A 10,414-nucleotide genomic window follows, 5' to 3' on the forward strand; every position below is an offset into this window, starting at 1 on the left:
CACCATGCACTGATTTTGAGATGATTTTAGAGTAGTGCAAGAAGGGGGAAAAGGATTTAACTGCAACGTCTGCTTACTGGAAACAGAGGGAACCTACTGGGCAGTTAGGAGGGCCCACTGTACAAGGTGGATGCATGGCAACAGTCTTTCCACTGGTATCACTCGTTGGTTGATCATTTTTGCCACAAGTACAGTGACCTGCTGAGAGATCACTCAGACCTTCTCTACTAGTGGAATCAAGAATTGGGGGAGGGAGGGGGCCACCTGTTTTTGGTAACTGGTTGGTATTGCATTGGTACACTGTTAGATAGTCTTGTATATGCACCAGTATTGCAAATCATGTGCAAGGGATATGTCAGATGTGCATCTTTTATGTGTCTATTTTGCAGCATAACAGCAGTTAGAAGCTAATTGATTGACTTGCCAGCAGAGATGGGCAACACTCTCCATGTGTCAAGATACATACAGGGAAATGCTGGGAATTGTGTGAGCATAGCATTATATTGTATATCACATGCTGATCTGCTGTTAGTTTTTCTTCTTATTTATTTCCATTTTGTACAGGATCAGCCTTGAGACAGACAGACATGGAGCACTGACTTCTGAATTCTCAGTGGTCCCCAAATCTGTCTGACTGTGGGGAGATGAAGGCCACAATCTGGAAGGTGACCTGTATAGCTAACTAATGACCATTGTTGCCACCCATCAGGAGAGGAAAGTTCCTCTTTATAGGTCACTCATTTTGTGTGTGGTAATGCACAGTTGTTGGTGTATATTTGATATGATTTTATTTGAAGGACTATAACATTTTGCTTCAGCTGAGACTTTAATGTTGATGCAAAGAACATGTAATATCACACTGTTGATTTAATTTCTCCAAGTCTTTTGGGTTTCTAATACCATGCCAGGAATGCACCCCTTCCTGAGTCAGGGTATGATTAAAATTCATGAAATTAATATTGTTTCAGTCTTTCATGTTAGCCAAAGTGGCTCTTCGTAGCACCCACAGTGTACACAAAATTGACTCCATCTGTAATTCATACACAGTTAAATGTATTGGTAACATATCTAAATATGACTGCAAAATCTGTTTTTATGAGAGTCATTTCTCCTACTCTTACTGAAACTGTCTGAGTATCTTTCTTCCACATTGCTCTCACCTCTGCCTGCAGATCTTGATATTTTATTACTTTGTGTCTCTCTGTACATAAGACACTGTAATCACTGGGTGTAGCAGTTTCAATAATTGTTTGTCTTCTTTTCATGGACTACTATATCTGGTTTTCTCAAATCTATTTTTTGAAGTGTTGGTAATGAGAAATCCAATGTGATAAAGGATTGGGAGGGTGGCCTAATGATTAAGGTGTTTGCCTTATAAACACAAGGTGCAGGGTTTGAGTCTCACAAGGGATAATTGGCTAGGCTTAAAATGGCTCGCAAGGGCCGTTAGCTTAATACTAATCTATAAACGTCACCATTCTCAATAATACTTTGTGGCTTATGTTTCAAATGTTCCTCAGCTACTTTACTATTATAATGTTTGCACAATTCCCAGTGCAATAGTCTTGCCACATTATTATGCCTTTCAGTACACAGGCCCTCTGCCATTAGTGTATTATACCCAGCAACAAGTTATAAGACTGTTTCCAGTTCTGTTTTACTGAACCTGCATTTGTCTGTTTCTCCCACATGTTCAATGGACTTTGTAAAACAGTGTGTATATGGTCCATTATCTTGGGCCATTAATATTAACCTTTCATTTTTTGGTTTAAATTCACTCTCCTTAACCATTTCTGCATCAGACCTTGATTGACATAAGGTTGTTCCAGGAGTTTTCTGTACTTGCAACTATAGCTATGCCTTTTCCACATTTCTTGCCTTCTCATCTGATCCTTCTCCTTATATTCTGTTTTGTTTTTAGTACATTCAGTTGCTGCCTAATTTTTGTCTACTTCTGGTTTGGTTTTCATTCCTGCTTGACACTGATATGCTTCTGCAAAGCTAAGCATGGAAGTCATCTTAGATCTGTTCTCTTCATGTTTAAAAACTTTCACCATGTTTGGATCTGGTGAGGTCAGCAGATATGTATACAGTCCTATGATTGCTTCAAGAAAGCTGCATAAAGGGAAATTAGCAGTAGTTACTGGTGCTACTTACGGGATTGGGCTAGCTATTGCACGACACTTGGCACAAGAAGGTGCCCATCTTGTAATAAGCAGTCAAACACAGGAACATGTTGATACAGCACTGGCACAGTTGAAGTCTGAAGGCCTTAATGTTTCAGGAATTGTTTGCCATGTGGGAAATGAAGATCACCTAGAAAGGCTAGTCAAGGTGACTGTCGAAATGTATGGTGGGATTGATATTTTTGTGTCTAATGCAGCAACAAACCCCTTTGTAGGCAATATGCTGGATTGCAGCAAGGAAACTTGGAACAAGATACTGTTGAAGAAGATGTAAATCTGACAGCAGTCTTCCTCTTAATAAAACTTATTGTTCCTCATATGGAGAAACGAGGTGGTGGTTCCATTGTGTTAGTATCCTCTGTTGCTGTTTACAATCCTGCACTGGGTATTTGTCCATATTGTGTAAGCAAGACTGCGCTTCTAGGATTGACCAAGGTCCTGGCTTCTGAGTTTGGTCCCATGAATATTCGTGTGAACTGTGTTGCACCTGGACTCATTAAGACCAGATTCAGTACATATCTGTGGCAAAATCCAGATCTGATGAAAGAAGTAAATGAAAAATTGCCTTTGAAGAGGTCTAGGAACCCGGAGGAGTGTGCCAGTGCAGTGTCTTTCCTTTGCTCATCTGATGCTTTCTATATCACTGGGGAGACTCCCATTGTGAGTGGTGGAGGCCAAGCCAGACTCTAAGATGATTTGGATATTGAAGGGAGAAGATGGAAATTCTGAAAGCTTTGATAATGGGGGCACCTACTTTCAATATGTGCAGCTAGAAGGATTTGCTTTTTTGCCCATTCTCCTTTTGTGAAGGCACAAATTGTTTGCTTATATCTGAAGATTAGAATTTCAAAGCTTTAAAGTGCGCATAAAGATGTACTGGTATCATTTCATTGGTTCTCACACAGTGAGTTAAACATCCTTTCTTGGTTGATATAAAATGTTTTTCTGTAACACTGAATCAAGAAAGCTAATCAGAAGAAAGTCATATGAGGAAGGAGGTTGGCCTAATGGTTAAGGTTTTACCTTACAGACACAAAGTGAAGGGTATGATACTCACATGGGGCAATTGGCTATGCTTAAAATGGCCCACAAGGGCAGTTAGCCTAGTACTAATCTATAAACCTCCATAAACCTATACATGTTTCAAAGAGGCTCATACCTCCTTCAGAATAAGGAATATATAATCTTGCTAGACCCTGATTTTTATATATCATTTGATAAGAATGAAGCATTTTTTCTTGTTTTCATGTCTAACTGATCCAGTACATTTTGGGGCCAGTCAGTCATCTCAGAAATGTAAGTTAGAACAGGAACAGCAAATTGGTTTATAGACTGGACTTTGTTCCTGGATGTCAGGGCTGTTTTCAGTATTAATTTTATTCTTCTAAAACATTCCTTGCTGAGTTTTGTTTGCATTTGTTCATGTTTTCTTGTCAATCCTCCATCAGTTCCCAAATATTTATACATTTCCTTCTGCTCAGGTTCTTTCTCAGACTCCAAATTCCTGTCTTAGACTGATATTTTCTTGGTGCTGCAGCTTTCCTGCTTTAAATGGTGCTTTTGCACAATTATCAAGATAAAATGACATTCTTATATCATCTGAGAAAGTTTGGCCACTTCCAGTTGTGCTTTCAGCTCTTCATCTTATGAACTGTACAATTTTAAATCATCCACAAAAAGAATATGAGAAGTCTTTGCAGTTGGTTGTCTTCTGGAAATCCAATTGTAACTATGACCTTATCTGTTAAGTAGACAGCTCAATGGGTTAAGTGCAAGACGAGAGAGCAGTAGTGATAAATTCCCTTTGAATTTTTATCCCTGGGATAATAATTTGTCTTTTATTATGGCTTAGCTGCAAAGTGGTTTGCCACTGTCGCATATTCACTGCAATGTAACTGATCAATGTGGGGTGTATCCTTTATGTCTGTAACTGCTCCTTTATCCATGAATGTGGGATGCTGTCAAATATTTTTTGTAATCTGTCCATGATATACTTAGATTTTTCCCCTTTTTACAATTCTCCATTATGGCTTTATTTAACAACAAATGATCCTTTGTTCCATATGATTTTCTATTGTTACCCCCTTGTTCTACTGCCATGATCGAGTTTTCTTCTAAATGACTATAAACTCTGTCAACATCAGTTCCAGTATATAGTTTATACATGATCAGGAGTCAAGTTATTGGTCTGTAGTTTTTAGGACAGCTTGCAGGTTCACTGTTAAAGCAAAGTATAATTTTTCCTGTTGTTAACCAGTGTGGTGTCTTTTCAAGGTGTGTATGTAAGTAGTTCTTACTCAGGGCTAAATCTTCGTGTAAAGATGTTTAGACTTTTAGCCAGATGTTAGGTACTGTATCTGGGCCTGGTGTTTTCCACTTAGGAGTTTTTTTTAGTTTTGTTTTAATTTCTCTGTCTGTTACTTCATCCCATTTGATATCCTATGCATTTGAACTTCTTATTGTTTCTTTTACTTCTGTCCATTCAGCATATTTTATGTTCTACAAAGTCTTCACAGATATATCTTCAAAATGCGTCTATTTCTTTTTTTTTTTTTTGGTGGTGTTTCTACTCCTTTTGCTTTGTTTCCCAATTCTCAATAAACTCTTTCTGGGTCATGAATGAATTGCTTATGTTTTTTTAAACACCTTTATTGAATTATCACGTGCACCAGCAAATTTGCATTTATATAAAAGTAATCAAATGGTATTAATAAGTTCACGTTTACAAGCATTATACTTCACATATATTGTTATATATCATATAAACTAAGCAGCATTACTTAAATTATACAATTCCTGCCCTTTTTTAAACAAGAAGCATCTTTATTAAACCATCAGTTATGACATAGCCAATCGTACATTTATATAAGTGAAAACAAACCACACCAACACAATCCTAGTTGCAAGTATTTTACATCATAAACCATACTAACACACTCCCAGCTGCAAACATTATACATCACTTATAATCTACCCAGTCATTTTCAGTCAAGCATTACATAACTCAATTAAGTCCTGAATTCTTTTAAACCTCATTCCTCCCCTGTATGTATTATTGCCCCAATTCCTATTTTTCCTTTGTAGTTTGTTCATACCCTTTTTCTAAAGATCACAATTCTAGTTGTTTTATCTCTGTTAATATATTCACTATTTTTAGTATAGTTGGTTTAGATTTAGATTTTGATTTTCTAGTAATTGCTTTTATGGCAGCCACCATAATTAGACACGGCAACGCTTTACCATGTCTAGGCAAGTATGTATTATAGCTCAAAAAAATCATCTCCCTCGTCACACCAGTCTGCCTACCCAGCATCTCTGACAGTGCATCCGGTAGGGAATCCTTAAAGGGAGAGTGTCAAGGTTTCCTGCAGCTCTCATTGTTTTGGTGAAGCTGGTAGGCCAGGTGATCCAATTGTTTACATTCAGACAGCTTTTAGTGTGATGGCTCAGGTTTCTGTATTTTCAGGGAAGGGTAATTTAACACTTCAGGAAATGCTAACACCTTCCTCTGTGTGCTCTTTTATTTACAGCCCCATGGTGATAGAAAAACCTTATCACTCATTTATACTGCCTATATGAGAGACTGTTTTTTTTTTTTTTTTGCTTCTTTTACTCAGGAGGCAGATACAAATGTGATTTTTTTTTATTTTCTGCAATGCAGTTGTTTGAGTAAACATATAATGGAAAAAGATGTAATGGATTTTACTGCTCACTAATGTGTTTTATACATAATGTCCCCTTCAGTTTATTGCTGTGGTGGGTCCTACTTCTGTTTGTTATATGAGAAAAAAGGCACCACAGTTATGTCCTTAGATGATCAGTACAGGATGCATTACCTACTGTTAGTGGAGGAGGACTAATCAGAATGTGACAGAAAAAAAAGTGCACTGTTACATTGTAATCTCTCAACAGATAATTAAGCTTTCAATAGTAGGCATGTGGAAAAGACAGACTATTGCTCCACATTGCTAACGAATTATCCCTGGTCCTGATGTACAAACAGTACCTCATGGAGGTCATCTGTAAAACTGTTCAGCATGGGTACCACCCAGAAAGAATTTCAGTGAGCTTATTTTAACAATACTTTTGGTGAATTTAGTTCACGACTGTAAAATCCAAACTCTCCTAAAGCTATTTTAACATACATAGTCACAGCATTTTTTTATTTTCTGCTTGTTTATACAACTCACCACATTGTATTACAAATCATATGCAACCTAAAATCTCACTGTGCCATTACTACAAAGTTTCAGAGATTGGATGAAATACACTCCTCCTAACAAACACCATAACTGAAGTAATCAGGATTTGCAATAGACTTATAAAAAGCTGTTTTATAACCCTGACTCACATGTCATTGAAAAACAAAATACCAAACATAAATGAAGAGCACCTGCAAGCTGTTAAAAAGTGATATAAAAAATAAATGTGAAATAACAACCTGACAAATAAAAATAAAGAAAGAACAGTAATGCACTTTGCCAGTCCTGCTGCACCCCATGTAGGGACTGTTCCACCCACAGTCCCACTACTTGAATAAGCCCACTCTGAACTTACACAACTTTGTACCAAGTGAATTACAGAGTTTATTTTATTTATTTACATTTGTTTACTGGGAAAGTCCGACTGGGCCAGAATCCCATTTACAGCAGAGACCAGGGGAGAAAAGGTCCACAGAAATATCAGCAAAATACAGTAATTAGTACAAAAGCATACATATATAGTAAGATGCAGAATACACATCATCCAGTTAGTCTATATAAAGAAGTATTCAATACTGTTTTCTAGTAGATGCAAGTTCAAAAAAGAAAGTTACACAAGCATTTCAGTAAAGATCACTGCGAGAATAATAAAATTAGAACTGTGTACATATTAAATAATACTTATGAACAAATGAGATTTTATATATATATATATATATATATATATATATATATATATATATATATATATATATATATATATATTTATGAGCAGTAGTAATACCAAGGACTTTCTGTCTGAAAAACTTTATATTTTATGAGTTTGTGTCTTGCTGTTCATGAGATGCTAATTGCAATGTGTAGCAATTTCAATGGTCAACACTATTTTTGTCTTTTTCCGTGAACTGCTGTATCAGGTTTTTTCACATCTGTTTTTGGAACTGTTGGTAATGGGTGATCTCATATGATCCACACTTCATAATTCTCTATAATGCTTTGTGGTTGATTTTCCCAATGCTACTCAGCTACTTCTGTGTTGCAGTGTTTGCACAATCCCCAGTGGAATAATCTTGCCACATTATTGTGCCTTTCAGTATACAGGCCCTCTGTCATGAGTGCATCACACCCAGCAAGAAGGTGTGTGACTGTTTCCAGTTCTTTTTTACAGAACATACATTTGTCTGCTTCGCCCGCATGTTCAATGGACTTTGTAAACCAGCTTGTATGTAGTCCACTATCCTGGGCTCCATTATTAGCCTTTCATCCTTTGGTATCAACTCTCCTATCCATATCCATTCCCGTGTCAAATTCTTATCAACATGAGGTTATTCCATGATTTGTTATTTTGGCACATTCAGTTGGTGTCTTTTTGTCCTACTTGCCAATTGAATGCTTCTGCTAAACTAAGTAGGGAGGTCATCTTGGACTTCCTCTCCTTATGTTTTAAAACGTTCACTATGTTTAGATCTGATGAGATCATGAGATAATGTATGCAGCCTAACGACTGTAGATCTATACATGTAATCAATGTTGAGGCAGCCTATACCTCCTTCAAAGTGTGTAATATATAATCTTGGTATACACTGTTTTTATATATTATTTGGTAAATGTGAAACATTTTTGCTGCTTTTCTGTTAAACTGATCCAATACCTTTTGGGGCCAGTTAGTCACAATGAAACAGTAAGTGCAAACAGGAAGACCAAATTGGTGTAAAACTTGGACTTTATTCCTATGTCAAGGCTGTTTTCTATATTCATTTTAGTTTTCTGGAGTATTCCTTATGGAATTTTATTCACAATTTTTTTTTGTTTTATTGGTGATCCTTCATCATTTCCCAAATATTTATCGATTGATTCAAGCTGAAGTTTCTTTATATTACATTCCTGTCTCAGATTGATATTTTATTGGTACTGCAACTTTTCTCAAGACCAAATGTCATTTTTTTTTATCTGAGGAAGTTTTAACCACTTGTAGTTGTGATTTCAACTCCTCGTCTGATGAACTATACAGTTTTAAGTCATCCACAAAAAGTAGATAAGAAGTATTTAAGCAAGGTTGTTTTCTGGGACCCAAATTGTAATCAAGGCCTAACATGTACAGCAAACTGCTTAAAGGTTTAAGGGTAAGAAAAAAACAACAGTGGCAAAAAGTCACCCTGGAATATTCCATTTGAATTTATATCCCTGGTATAATAAATTTGCCATTTGTCATGGCTTAATTGCAAGGTGGTTTGCCATTGTTTACTGGTCACTTTAATGTAATTTATCAATGTAAGATTTATCATATACATCTGTAAGCACTCCTTTATCCATGATGTGAGATTCAGTCATTTTTTTACTTTTTTATTTTTTGTAATTTGTTCATGCCATATTTAGATTATTTCCCTTTTTACAATTTTTCATTATGTTTTTTAGCAACAAATGATCCTTTGTTCCATATGACTTTCTTTTGTTTCTCTTTTGTTCTATTGTCATGATTGAGTTTGTTTCTAAATGACTATAAACTCTCCTTGCATCAGTTTCAGTATATAGTTTGTACATTGTTGGAAGGCAAGTTATTTTTCTATAATTTTTAAGATGGCTTACAGATTCATTTTTTAGGAGGAGTATCATTTTTCATGTAATCAACCAGGCTGTTTGTAATTCTTACTCAGGGCTAAATCTTTTTGTAAAGATGTTAATACTTTTAGCCAGAAGACAGGAAATGCATCTGGTTCTGTGATTTTCTAGTTAGGAGTTTGTTCTTAATTTTGTTTCAATTCCTCTGGCCACTACTTCACCCCATTTCATATCCTGTACATTTGAACTCCTTTCTATCTATTAATCTCCTTTAAGTTCCACAGGGTTTTAACAATATTTCGCCAAAATGTATCTATCTCCTCTTTTTTGTATGGCGTTTCTATTCTTGTCTGATTGTATAGATTTGGTGGGGGTCACTGAGAGAGTCTGTCATTGTACATCTGGTGGTGAATTTACCAGGGTGTCCTATTATGATCCAGTTTAATAAGGATTTTTATATCTTGCTATAATGTGTAGGGCTATTAATTAGTTGTGCGAAACTGTGTAAGTTCATGGTAGATGTATGGGAGTTAGAGGCTAAATCCAGCCTATTGATATTGTCACCTAGTAGTATTTTTTTCTTCTAGAATTGTTATGGGTATCTTCCAGTGTAGCTAGATTGCCACTAGGAGGAATGTTAAGGACAGTAATACATATTTGCCTATATTTGTTTATTTTCAAGAACGTAATAAGAAGCTCTGCTGATTTGAATTTTGGTATTGATTCATTGTAGATGTAATGTGGTAGTTATCCACCCAATGGACATTTTGCTCTAGGGAGCTGGTATTGATAACATTGCAAAACCACTGGGTATAATTATTATTTACTGTATGCAGTTTCCAGTTAATGTGTGTGGGTAGTTAAAGTCACTCTAAAGTGGATGGTTGTAATAGGTTTAGATATATTACTGAGGTAGGTATCATACTCCTTTGGAAATAATAAAGGGATATGTAGTTGGTCATAATGTGGTAATGAGCTCTATTTAGTGTGACAGATATACACTAGAGTTTAAAAATTGGTATCTGAAGGGATTCAGCATAAGGTAATTGGAGAACAGATAAATAAGAATACCTCACTACCACTCACAGATGGTCTGAATGAGTGAAAAAACAGCGCACTGAAAACAAATTTCAGAAACGGTGGACATACGTCTATATCTATGGTGTGTGTGTGTGTGTGTGTGTGTGTGTGTGTGTGTGTGTGTGTGTGTGTGTGTGTGTGTGTGTGTGTGTGTGTGTTTTCATGTGTGTAGAGAATGCCCCAAGATTGGCCAGTTTTTCTTGAGACTCCTTGCATTGATCAGTGCCACCTTAATGTAGGTGGAACTGGAATCCACTAGGATGGGAAGTCCAAAATATGGAACTTGCCTAAAAAAGGCATTATGGGACAGAAAAAAATATTAGCCAGTATGCAGAAACTCTGAGAAGAGAAAAAGAGAGAAGTAACTTAGTTATAACAGTGACTGTT

At 36.2% G+C, this 10,414-nt stretch overlaps 1 pseudogene; it reads left to right on the plus strand.

Annotated features, from left to right (window-relative positions):
- Positions 1-2,097: 2,097 nt before the first annotated feature.
- On the plus strand, positions 2,098-2,950 carry LOC122796953 (annotated as a pseudogene).
- Positions 2,951-10,414: the final 7,464 nt, after the last annotated feature.

This window comes from Protopterus annectens, chromosome 3.part0, assembly GCF_019279795.1.
Source record: "Protopterus annectens isolate FY-2018-M chromosome 3.part0, PAN1.0, whole genome shotgun sequence".
Lineage (NCBI taxonomy): Eukaryota > Metazoa > Chordata > Ceratodontiformes > Protopteridae > Protopterus > Protopterus annectens.